This window comes from Cololabis saira, chromosome 1 (assembly GCF_033807715.1).
Source record: "Cololabis saira isolate AMF1-May2022 chromosome 1, fColSai1.1, whole genome shotgun sequence".
Classification (NCBI taxonomy): Eukaryota; Metazoa; Chordata; class Actinopteri; order Beloniformes; family Belonidae; genus Cololabis; species Cololabis saira.
In genome coordinates this window covers 35,350,205-35,363,883 of record NC_084587.1, presented here as the reverse complement: position 1 = coordinate 35,363,883, position 13,679 = coordinate 35,350,205, and the positions used below count along the sequence as shown (strand labels likewise).

Sequence of the window (13,679 nt, the reverse complement as noted above, 5' to 3'; positions counted from 1 at the left end):
CGGCATAAATGTACCGGTCTTCGTATAACATACGGTAAGATTAGCAGATATCTGGTTGCTGACCAGCTGCATGTTATGCTGTGGTTTACCGTACAGTGCATAAACACATTCTCTAATTTTATTTTCCATTCACCCATCCATCCATCCATCCATCCGTCCGTCCATCCATCCATCCGTCCATCCGTCCATCCGTCCATCCATCCATCCATCCATCCATCCATCCATCCATCCATCCATCCATCCACCCGTCCGTCCGTCCGTCCGTCCGTCCGTCCGTCCGTCCATCCATCCATCCATCCATCCATCCATCCATCCATCCATCCATCCATCCATCCATCCATCCATCCATCCATCCATCCATCCATCCATCCATCCATCCATCCATCCATTTAATCCTACTTTGGGATCACAGGCATCTGCTGTTGCCTATTTTATCCATACAATTTGAAATAGTTTAACCGTTTTCAAATTATAGTGCACAGATATTTAGTTAATTTTGAAGTTAAGTAATTTTTTAGATTTTTTTGATTTTGTACTCATAAATACCATTAATTTTCTATTATTCTCTGAAGATTCAGATTCAGATTCAGATTACGTTTATTTGCCATTTGTGTAACACACATAGGAAATTGTCACGTTGGTAACAGTGTGCCTACTCAGTATTCTTTTCACATTTAAATAAATAAATAAAACACAGACACAAACACTGTAGTGAGGAATAAACAAAAATTAAGTGCAGGCATATACATAAATTATAGTCCAGTTATGATTACTATTATTGTTATTATTATTTCTGTTCGAAGAGCCTGACAACGTGCCATATTTTTTTTTATTAAAGATAATACAAAATTACTTGATGACAGATAAAGTGGTTCTCACTCACTTTTGCAGTCGTGCAGAGACATTGAACAAAAAGAAAGTTTCATGTCCAGCTGAAGGTTTTGAAGCTTTAATGGGTAAAACAAATCATGGAAATGTTGTAGGTTGTTGATATTTTGCCTCCAATTACTTACTAAATTATCAAATTCCTGTAGTTAATGACTGCATGATTTCGGTGCACAGGTGTCTTGGTTAACATCCCCTGGAGAGATGCTCCGCCAGGCCTGCACTGCTGACACCTGACCCCTACTTGTTTCAAGACTGTAATGTCACTAAATATGCCTCTAGGGTTGTTTTCCTGCCTGTCCACTAACACTGACCTTGAAAACAAATATCTATGCTTAGTTTCAAATGAACTTGTGCAATGTGCCTCATTAAAAAAATATCAGACGTCTGCTACTGCACTACTGGACAGTAAGAAATATTCAGATGGCTCATATTCATCAGCTCTTCGACACAGTAGTGACAACCTTCATTTGTCTTGACACGGGCCACGAGGCGACCTGTTCTCAGCTGTCAATAATGTCTGTTAATGTCAGCTGTCCAGCTCACCTGCTCCTGCTGCTGCTGCTGGCAGAGGCTGCTCTGTACCAGGACTCCACGCTGGATAGCACGCATTGCTACCCATTACCACTGCTCCACTTTGCTGAGTTGTTAAGTTATATATTAATTTTAACTTTAAGAGATGTCCAACACCACGTTTCTCTTCACACACACACACACACACACACACACACACACACACACACACACACACACACACACACACACACACACACACACACACACACACACACCCTCCAGCTGAATTTAGGCATGAGGAGAGCGGCAGGGTGGGCCGGGACTGTGGCATTTCTGGTAGATTCATACATTATCGACCGGGCGTTCTCCAGATAGTGCAGATTCTGAATGTACCAGACATACATGCCCCCACCCCGATATTTTTGAAACACGCTGTTGGCGTGAAATTCAAACTAAGCATGTTTTCTCTTTTTTAAAAGAAGAAAGAAAAGTTAGCGATAACATTTGACTTTTTATTTGAACCAATTAAATATCTTGTTTAAAACAATCTGATAACTGGAAATGACTGATTCCTGTTTTTCATTTAAATGGAAATGGCTTTGAGGTCACATGACCTTACAAACCTGCCTCAAGCCCATTTTGATCTCTTTAGAGAAACACAGTGTCCAGTGCCATCTGTGTAAGCCTTCATGAGCATTAATAGTTTTACCCGCAGGAACAGATCATAAAGAAATCCATGACATTTTCAACTATGACAGCTCCTGCTGTAAAATGTCAAAGCCCACGATATCTAACAACATGACAGAACCAAAGCTGAATGGCTGACACATAACTGGATTACTTAAGCTTGTGTATAGCATTCTGTAATGATCTCTAATGCTCATTTTCTATTAAATAATGACTGTGGTTTCATAGTGGACTAGTGTGCATTCTTCTAATGAATATCACATGGTAACCTCCAGACTATTTCAGAAGATGCAAGATACTATAAATAAAACTGTTAACCTTGCAGCTCCACTGTCTCCCTGTGCCACATACCTGTGTTTTATCACTGTTACCTCTGCGCCAACTATTCCCTTGACATAAAGGTCGTCCCACTTTTCACGTTTTCATCATGTAACACACCTTGAATTGCCTTGTTTGCTGAAATGTGCTGTACAAATACACTTACCTTGCCTTCTAATAAGAGATGACTTACTTACATAAAGAGCAGAGGGGACAAAAAGTAGAAATCAAAGTGTCAAACAGAAATAACTCCTGATCCTTTAATATGTTTATCAGTGCATCTGTCAGTGGTATAAATACGGCCTCTGCAACTGCATCCAGTTTCTTAAAGAATCCACCTTCAGCATTCCTCAGACCTGCTAAAAACTTGACCAAGTTAAGGGTCTGCTTGTTGTCATATTAACCATTCGATACAGCTAAAACCCATAGCCCACCCGACACTTTAGCTTAGTAGCTAGAAGAATAACATTGGTTCATAACAGTTAGCTAAAAAATAAATAAATCATAAATCATAAGTTGCCTCTGTGGCTACTGTATCTCATTTCACATACGGAGCATTTATCTGGTGATTATGAGTATTCATATGTAGGCAATTATCACCTTTCACCTCCTCTCAGATTTCATGGGATCCCCCGCCTGAGCGCTGTCTCTTAGCTTCTCAGCTTCTTTAAAGACCAAGAGGATGGGCCGATCAAGTGCTAACACAAAGTACAGCAAGTCAGAGCAGTCAGTCAGAAACTATGGGAACCGTCCCAATGGCTGCTAAACAGTCAGGCTGATGCTCTATTTGGGGGAAATTATTTATTTGCACGAGTGTAATGGAAACGCTTTTTGTGAATTTCCACCTGTATGGCATCCAGCTGGATGTGACGTAGTCGGTCAATCTAAAGTGATAAAAAAACTAGTTTCCAGCTGTTTTTGTCCTCATTAATACGATGTAGTTGTCCTGCTAATAAATCATTATATATGACATAAGGGCTCTTCCGCTGAATAATCATTTGAATGATCATCCGTTGCCTTCATCAACTGGCTAGTTTCTCAACAGCGGCAGCAGCGGTCGCGATAATTTATTAAAGACAAACGATGTTATTGTCCATTTTCTTAAACGTTGACATTTTTTTTCCTGCAGTGCTGCCTTTATTGAACTTTCAGAGATTCGATTTTCTTTTCCGCCAAAGAAAACGTAGCTTATGTCTGAGGTCATGTGTCTTATGACACACATCACTCCAGTTCTGAGATCTTTACACTGGCTCCCTGTAATCTCAGAGAATAGACTTTAAATGACTTCTGTTAGTTTGTAAATCACTGCTCTGTGTCCCCAGAACCAGAACCAAACATGGAGAAGCAGCGTTCAGATTTTATGCTTTTAAACTGCAGAGGCGCTGAAACCCTCTGTTCCTTTAAATCAAGGTTAAAAACTCATTTGTTTACAGCTGCCTTCGACCGAATTACTCAAACCATTCTGAATTTAAAGGGGACCTATTATGGCATCTAATACCTATTTTAAACAGGCCTTGAATGTCTTAAAAACAAGCTTTTGATTGTTTTTGCTAAATAAATTAGAAATTCAGCCTCTGAGCCATGTCTTTATCTTCCCATTCTCTAACCTCATTATCTATGAGGGACGGGGCGGGGCTATGATAATGAGGCTCTGTGCTGATTGGCTGCCTGAATGACGTGATACACCGCTACGGAAAAATGGCGAAAACTCCGGCCGCCGGAGTTAGTTGTGGGCGTGGTTTCACGCATCGGAGGCCGACCTATGTAAATCGCATTTTGGTTACGTAACGAAAGGGAGCAGAATCTGAACGGCTCGTAGATCCACATCAGACTGGTACAGACACTGCAGAATTTGGTTGCTTTCCTCCTTTTCTGAGTTGGCAGGCTGAGGGGAGACCACTTTATATATGTTAAAGCAAGAAAAAACCTGTTTTTCATAATAGGTCCCCTTTAACTTTAAACAATGTTAGTTTCAGTAATAAACTTTAATTCTAGCTTAAGTCTAACATTTCTTTATTCAGCCATTGCACTGTAGCTCTTTACTTTTCATGTTTTTATTATGTGAAGCACCTTTAATTGCCTTGTTGCTGAAATGTGATGTACAAATAGCTTTGTAAAAACAGTCCCCCTAGAAATACGCCTAAATGTCCTGAATGTACTGTAGTTACATTTGCCTTTATGTTAAGCAAAAATATCTTTGCCAATCAGGTAAGAAAAATCTTCTTGACCATAGATCTTAAAACTAACAAAATAGTAACGGACTGCAGTCTTCAAGAGTATCATTATCAGAACAATCTTATTCAGCAACACATTTATGTACATTAAACACGTGGTCTTTTATTAGTGGCTGGAAGATTATTTCAGGACCCTTCCAAGCAAACGTCTGCTCGGACCTGGAGTCAGTAAGTTTGTGACGCTGGTCCCAGGGGAGCTCTGCTAGTCCTCATCATGTTTCGGATGTTGTCTTGGTTGTGACACTTGAAAAGATAATGTTTGGTCTTTTGATCAGAATATCGGATGCCATTAGAATCACAAATTAACATAAACTAAGCTAGCCAAGCTAACATAGCTAACTATGACTGATACGGTGGATGGGTCCGAGCCCGTTGCTCAGACCTGTTAATTCCACCGATGGGGTTTGTCCAGTTCCTCTTATAGCTACCTCTTATCTACAGTCTGCCCTACCACGCAGAATAAAGGAGGAACAGTGTCTGCTGCGTGAGGAAATATTATGCTGTTCTGCCTCCATGCAGCACACAGGTGGGATAAGGTGCTGGAGAAGAGCAATGACCTGAATGTGTGAATGGGGGTTAAGAAAGCCATGCAAAGTGACAAAACAATAATGATCTTGTATAACTTCAATTAGACTATTTTCCAGAAGGTCCAGTTCTCAAAGAAGCATGTGAATGGAAGCAGATCAGACCTTCGGGGTAAGACAAATGATTCTCTTGATCCATACTATTTTAATCGAACTTTTTGGTTCTGTTCCTCCTTTCTGTGAGTGTGTGAGTTCTACATGTGCTTCACAAAAAGTTCAATGAATTTGATTTCCAGTAATCCGGCCAGCTTTCTCATCGTGTGGTTGAGAAGAAGATGCACATGCTGCAACCATCCATGGGCTCAGCTGTTTGTGCCAGCCTTAAAGGGGAGCTAAACAACAGGGAAGGTGTATGTGTCATTTAGGTGCCCGTTTTGTTAAACTTGCAGAGAAATGTATACATTCAGCACATTTTCCAAATCCACAGGGCAGGCAGTTCATCAAACGTCTTTGCTTTGTATGACTAAGATACTTGTGTCATGGGGTGATATCACAGCAACGATCTGAAAGTGTTTAAGAGGACTTAAAATCCACCATTGGATCCTTATTGATATACAGTACTTTTGATCATATTTCAAGTAACATATGTCGGGCCAATCACAAGACGCGCGTTGCAAAAACATTAAGCTCTAAATTGTTTGCATCTTTTCTGTTGCATGGGTTTAGGGTTTGCATGGAACTAAGTGCCATCAAAAAAAATTATAAGACAACTTGCCCAGCAAAGCAGGAAGCTCAAACACTGCTTCCTCAGCCAGGAAGGTCATGTGTGGGCCGTATGTATCACACAGAACACGTGAGTATAAATGTTGTGCAAGCGTTAACAATACTGACACAACCACAAAGTCGCCTTAGAGTTATCTAAAGAGGTGGACTGTCTTTTCTATCTGGACAAATGCACTTTTGAAGCTTCTTAGGTGACTAAAAGTAAACTTTGTTTGCCACTTGGGGGGAGCATCAGAATTCAGTCTTCTCTCTTTCCTCCCTTTATTTTGAATACTGACGGAGGAATAGAGGCCTCCTACTCATGTTGGCCTTGGCAGAAGCAAAGCGCAGCAGCAGCAATGGCACAGTCTTAAAATGGCATCTGACTCACCTATGACTCATGAAGTCTAATGTGGGGATTAATCATAATGGATTCAAGCTAAGTGCCTACTTGATGAAAAACTCGACAGGACATTTTCAAGGACTTTATTCCCCTTTAAATCTTTTACTAAATGAATTGTGTTTTTTGTCTTTCTCAAAAGTGAAAACAGGATGCTCACTTTATGAACCAATATCTGGAAATGTAACTGTTTCAATCCAGTCCTTCTGAATCAGAATCAGAATTAACTTTATTGGTCAGATTTGCACAAAATAACAATGAATTTGATTCAGCAGACATTCAATGAAAGATATACAGGACTGTCTCAGAAAATTAGAATATTGTGATAAAGTCCTTTATTTTCTGTAATGCAAAAATGTCATACATTCTGGATTCATTACAAATCAACTGAAATATTGCAAGCCTTTTATTATTTTAATATTGCTGATCATGGCTTACAGCTTAAGAAAACTCAAATATCCTATCTAAAAAAGATAGAATATTCTGGGAATCTTAATCTTAAACTGTAAGCTATAATCAGCAATATTAAAATAATAAAAGGCTTGCAATATTTCAGTTGATTTGTAATTAATCCAGAAGGTATGACATTTTTGTTTTTTTAATTGCATTACAGAAAATAAAGAACTTTATCACAATATTCTAATTTTCTGAGACAGTCCTGTAAACTCATTTCCAGCTATGAAGCATGTGGGGTTGTAATGAGCAACTTTCTGCATGACTGCTCTACCTCTCACCTCGGTTTTCTTTCTAATGACTTCTTTGCACCAAAGCATTTCTTCCCACAACAGACCTAAGAGATTCCTCATGTGTTTCCTACACTGTTGAGCTTCCCATCTATACCAGAGCAGCACAGACGTAACTAACAGGACAAGGTCCCAAATTGAAATGAAAAAGATAGTAGTTGGGTTTTTTTTGTTTTCTTTGAGCTTAATGACACAGAAAAGCTGTATTTACAGCTGATGTCAGTCACTGATCAAGGTTTAAACAACCATGAACCTAAACTTTTAAAGGCAACAACACATGTGAAATAAAACTGAGCATGTCCCTTTGTTCACAGCTTTGTAAAGTTCTGAATCTCATGTGTGGAAATAACTCCAGTTTTATTACACACTTATTGCAAAGGGTTGAAACCTTGGGCTTACAGACGCAGATATGCATGCAGGGAGGCAGAGGTGCACGCAGCGTTATTCGTTAAACACATCACTATGACCCGAGATAATATCACTTGCATTCTTGATTAATTCAATTCTAACAGCCCACATATTTTTCCAAGGAGCCGCAGGCTTCATTAGTTTCATATGAAAGGCCTTTTAAATTTAGATACTGTTTACACAGTAACCTTTAAACTCTGCCAGCTAATATATTTAAACATTAAGGAGGGGAGTTAGCGATGAGGAAACAAGTCTGATTGTCTCTTGTAACTTGAGCTAAGGTCAATCGCTGCTCATATCAGGGGATTTAAATATGTAACAAGGTTTTCCCGTCTTTACCTCCTGAAGGAAATACAACGCAACGATGAAAATGTTAGCATTATTGCACACCTGAAACTTCAGGATAAACGTCTGGTTTCAGTTTGATGAAGGAAAACAAGCCAGCACCAGATTGCGGGTGGCTATCTTTACATGTGTTACAAAACCGTGACAGTCTTAATATTGCGACCGACTCTAAATATCCCTGCTAATCCTTTATTGGTTTGTGGTCCCAAAGTAGAATAACAATTAATAGTGTAATACTCATAGCAGCTGACACTTTGAAACTTAAGACTTCCGGTTCACACGATATGATCTCATTTTGCTAATACATAACAGGCCGACATTTTTTTTTCTACTTTACAGCTCAATAACCTTTATGCCACCTGACCCACATAGCTTCATTCATAGAGGCACTCGAACTGAACCCTGAAACTGTGACGATTTCAGGATTAACCGATGTAACCCTCTCAAGCCTGTCCAAGTTATGTGCAAATCTCGTTGGTAAACGTATCCTTATGGAGATATTTGACAACTTTCTTCTCTCATTACTGTCTTTTACTGTTGATACAGTCGACAAAGACGTTTAAGCCTCTTAAAGTCTGCCTTCTGCCATTTAGTTCGACAGTTAGCCCTGCTAAGTCTACCAACTCAACACTTGTTAATGCTACTCCACTACAACAAAACCTTGCATGTGGTCTGGGATCAGAGACACAATCAAACATCTACTGCAGTTGAAGAAGTTCGGGGATATGTTTACTGATGCAATCTTACATTGTATAATTCCATACTTGTGTTTCACATACACCGTAAAAGGTGAAAGGGTAACTGTTACCCCAAAAAACCATCACAGCCCCTCTACTGTAGTTTCTTCTCATCAGTCCATATCTGCAGTCGACAGTAATTTTTTAAATTATTCTCTGAAGGTCAGTTAAAGTTAAGTAAGGTGTACACTGAACAGGCTCCTAAAAGTCTTAGCACCAGACTCGTGCGTTGAACGGCGGGTGCAATACTCATGGAAAACACTGTACCTGAGAGTTGTACCAATGTTGTAGTACTTTATTCATCCAGTAAGGTTACAGAGAGCACTTTGACGTGACCAATAGTGGACTCCAACCTGTCCACGATAACAACAAAGCCTCCGCTGGTGCAGACAAGTGTCAGCCATTTAACATAAGGATTAACCACAGTTGTTGCTAAGTGTCAACACAGCAATGAACACATACTTAAGGTGGTGGTGGGGGACAGAGATTGCAGTGACACTACAGGAGGTGTAATAATGAATGTTTAAGGGACTAATGTTGTCTTGTAAGGGACAGGCTGTGATTAATCTCAGCCAGCGGTGGTTAGTTGCACTACAGAAGAGGAAACATCCAGTATCCAGAGCACTGGGGATGTGACTTTTATTATCAATCCAATTCCATTTGATTTCTATAGCTTCTATTACAACATAAGTTGTCTCTAGGCTTTTTCCAGAGAACCAGACCATGATTATCACAGACTTTGGTATTTTGAAACACATTTTGTATGTGGAGAGAGACCCGGTGTTCATGCATAGCCACGGTAATACTAAGTAGAAGTAGTAGACTACTGGATTTGTTTATTTTCATCTTGTTAAAAAAAAAAGTGGTGTTCGAAACAAACATCCATGTACAGTCATGAGGTTTGGGACAAGGTGAGATCGGTTCATGTTTATTACCTTTTGGTCATCATGTTTGAAACTTTGCATGAATTAAAGGTTTTAAGTGGGATTTTTAGAAAACCTGGGTTGCTGCTGATTGAACTTGTCAGCCTCTCGTTCCTGATTCAGGTGCTTCTGCTACAAAGGTTAGCTGCAGAACTGAAGAAAAAAACAAACCTGATTATTTTGCCAAAGTTTATATATTTCGAAATAAAAACAAAAATAGGGTAAGAACTACTATGCATGCTCCATCTGAAAATAATTAGCTTTTCATGACTGGGGGACATTCAGATGTGGCTTTGCAGCTCGCCGCACAGAGCCACGTGTTGCAGATTTAAACGAGCAAACGAAATTAGTTGTGCCGACAGCTGCAGGACACTTTCAACATAGTAGGGTTTTTTTGCTTCACATCATCCTCTCTGTGCATAAAGTACCTCTGTTCAAACTTTTACAAAAGTCTTGCATTAACTGCTAACAATGAGTCGTCAACATATTTGGGATATGGTTAGTAACTCTTCATTGCTTCTTTGTCCTAATAACGTTGCTGACGTGTTTTACATCCGAAATAAGTAGGTGAAAGTCTTACAAGGCTTGTGATTGACATTTATAGGCCATTAACTGAAATCTGTTGGTCTTATGCTCAAGCGGTGTCAATAAATCACGGATGTCGCTGGATCTTTGTCCTCTTTAGTAGACATAAGTACCATCTAAAATAACAAACATTTTACAACTACCCACAACAAGAAAAGCGAATGCCATTTCTAAAGGACATATTCATAATTGATGCGCAATAAAAAGTTATTTTTTACAGTTGTTGAGCGTTAAAAAGACATTATGACAGCATTTGGTGCCACGCAGTCCTCTCCTCAAATCCAGATCTGCCTTAGCTGTCTCAGCAGCTCAATAAAAAGATGAAACCCGAAGAGACGAGGGTTATGCTGAGTAAATCAGGCAGACAGATTGATTGAGATGATTTACCTTTCCTGTGGTGAGAACACATGTCGATGCGCTTATGAAGATGTGCTGGGACTATGCAGGTACAGTTTACACAGACAACTGACTGTCCTGTGTGCGCCCTGCTGCCGGGTGATATACAGCCAGCAGCTGGGACACACGAGGGAGGTGAGCGAAGTGAAATAGCCAAAAGAGAGAAGGTATGAACGCTAATGTGAAAACGGTGTGACAAAACATGTCGGCCATGCTTAACTAATCCTTTCAGCCACAAACCAAACAGAGAACTCAGTACCGAAACAGAAGAAAAACATGGCTGTCATACCCCACAGTCGAATGTACGTCTGACTGGTTTTTCAGTCTTGCTTGACCGGTACCAGACCAAGTATCAGCGGCATGTGCTCCCTCGAACAACAAAAGCCTTTTTCCTTGTCTGTCCGGCTTAAAGGTTTCACATCTGGACCGGCAGACGTTGACACTGCGTTTGGCAGAGAACGTTAACACATATGGAAATGCTAAAACTGTAGCCAATAAAATAAACCAACAACCACACACACACACACACACACACACACACACACACACACACACACACACACACACACACACACACGACTTCTTTTTAGGCTGTTCGTTCCCCTGTTAGGACCATCAGGGTTAAGGCTGGTGTTTTACTTACTCCTTTAGTATTCTGCTGCGATAAACCAGTATGACAATTAAAAAAGGAGGTTTTTCAGAGGAACGTTAACACCACCACCTGTATCTTGTAACATCATAACCGAAAAGACAGCTGCTGAGAAAGCAAATGCAATTCCAGACGTGAGCTCAAGGCACAGAAAAACAAGGTCGGGTCTCTGGAAGTGTAGGAGACAACACTTAACGCAACATTTTAATGTAAAACAGCTCTGAGTTGGACATAAAAGCTGATAACGTTGGGGGAAAAAAACGAAGTACATAAACTTGTCATTTCTCTTTAGCAAAAAGGATAAAGAAACGAGCTGAGTTTGGCACAATGATCATGATAATTATAGGCTGAAATATGACTTTGAATGGTTTTACATTTTATCTTCCCTTCTTTTTTGTTATTTTTCTGTCGGCACCACCACGGTCATCACTTTTTTTTCTCACTCTTTACTAAATCATTTCACAATGCTACATACTAACCAAACACTGACATGAGTTAAATACGTAGACTCTGGGGCTTCAGGGAATCATATTCTGTAGACTATAAAGCTCCAGAAACAAAAGTGTGGCGTATAAATGTGTATCTTCTAAACCGAACTCGAAACGAAATTGTGCATGTTAGCTTTATCAAGCATATCCGTCGATTAAAAGGATTACGTAGCGTGTCTTTATCGAAGCATCGAGAGTACGAACGGTTAAGATGCAGCTTATAACTGAAACAGCTAAAATGTCAAGTCGAGGTTATTAAGTCGTCCTTCTACAAATATATTTCACAGATGGAATACGACTCTTTATAAAAGTCAGAAGGTAGTGACGTAGGCATAATCTGCTGATGATCTAAATTAAGCATCAGACTGTGAATCCATGTATGGATTGCTGCCGGAAACCGAAGAAAATGTCACGACCTGCAAGTTTGCATCGAGTACAGAATCACGACTTTACAGCGAACGGTTATAAACTTTATTATCACTACGGTATTCACTACTTATTACAGTTTCTGACCATTTACACCATATAATAAGCAGAGGACTATTTATTAATAGTGTGAATTACTCTGTTAAATGCTACCAACGTTTGAAGATAAATAACAGTTAGCGCTGTCTGATTGAAATGCTTCACTGAAAAAGTTGATATAAAAACAACTGTTATTTGTGTCCATAAATCACAAATGTACTGGAGTGCATGGAGGCTTAAGTAAGGATCAGATCCAGCACTTACGCACAGATAAATAGCGATCTGACAAACTCGGGTCATGACGTAGTTTTTAAATGACTTTATCAGATGCAGCTCGGCTCAGAGAAATTATTCTTGAATTTCTAATGTGGAAGAGATTACAAAATATATATATATATATATATATATATATATATATATATATATATATATATATATATATATATATATATATATATATATAAAAAGCAACTATAAAACCCACCTAAAAATGTTATAGAAGCACATGTTGAGTTCAGCAGTTAAATCAGTCATTTTCATGTGTTCGGTGGTGAAAATTCAATTTTAAAACACAATGTAACACAATAAATTCTCCTGTTGATTAAGTTATAAAACATATGTAAGATAACATAACGGCAGAGTCTTTGATTAAATGTCATTTAATTTAAGTCAATGAAACATTTTACAAAAATTCTACTGCTAAAATAATATGTGTAATGTGTCATGTTAATTTCCATACTCTTTTCATATGGCTGGCTTTCTTGAATAATGCAAATAATTATTGTAATGTTTTATTTATTTATTGGAAAATTATAAACTCAATTTGGTGCAACTGTTGCTTTTTCTTAAATTACCAAATGAGCATGTTATGTGTCCAATTAATACGCTAAACACAAGATTTTGTTTTAATTAATTTCTCCTTGGGGATTACAAAGTATTTGGAATTTAAATTTGCAAATTTACTAAAATCTTTCATGAAGGAATTGTTTGTATTCTCACTTCAAAAAGGTTTTTAATATTACATGGATGTGAATGTTTGATATTTTTTTTGTCTTCAAACTTTTACCACATTTGAATTACAATTTAAAATTGGATTCGTTTTAAAAATGAGAAAACTGCCTGAAAACTTTTTTTAAATCTTTTTTTCAATATCTGTTCATAATTTTCTACAGTTTACAATTCCACTAATGTCGAGTGTGTAAAGTAGAAGAGCAAAAAACTGCGTCTTTTTCATCACAAAGAAAATGTATAATAAAAGAACAGTATTTTGTAGTAGTAGAACATGTATTTTGTAGATATAATATATGTATGTATATAATATGTATGTATATTATATATTATATTATATATAATATAGTATATTATATATATAATATGTATGTGTGTATATATATATATATATATATATATATATATATATATATATATATATATATATATATATATATATATATATATATATATATATATATACACACATACATATTATATATATAATATACTATATTATATATATAATATACTATATTATATATAATATAATATATAATATATATACATATACATAGTGATATACTTTACTGACCCCAGACTGGAAAGGTTTCACAACTTTTT

At 38.0% G+C, this 13,679-nt stretch overlaps 1 protein-coding gene across 2 annotated transcripts in view; it reads right to left on the bottom strand.

Moving 5' to 3' along the window:
• The window catches only part of rbm20 (RNA binding motif protein 20), a 65,618-nt gene that overhangs the window by 51,061 nt on the left and 878 nt on the right, over positions 1–13,679 (bottom strand). The window lies entirely within an intron of this gene.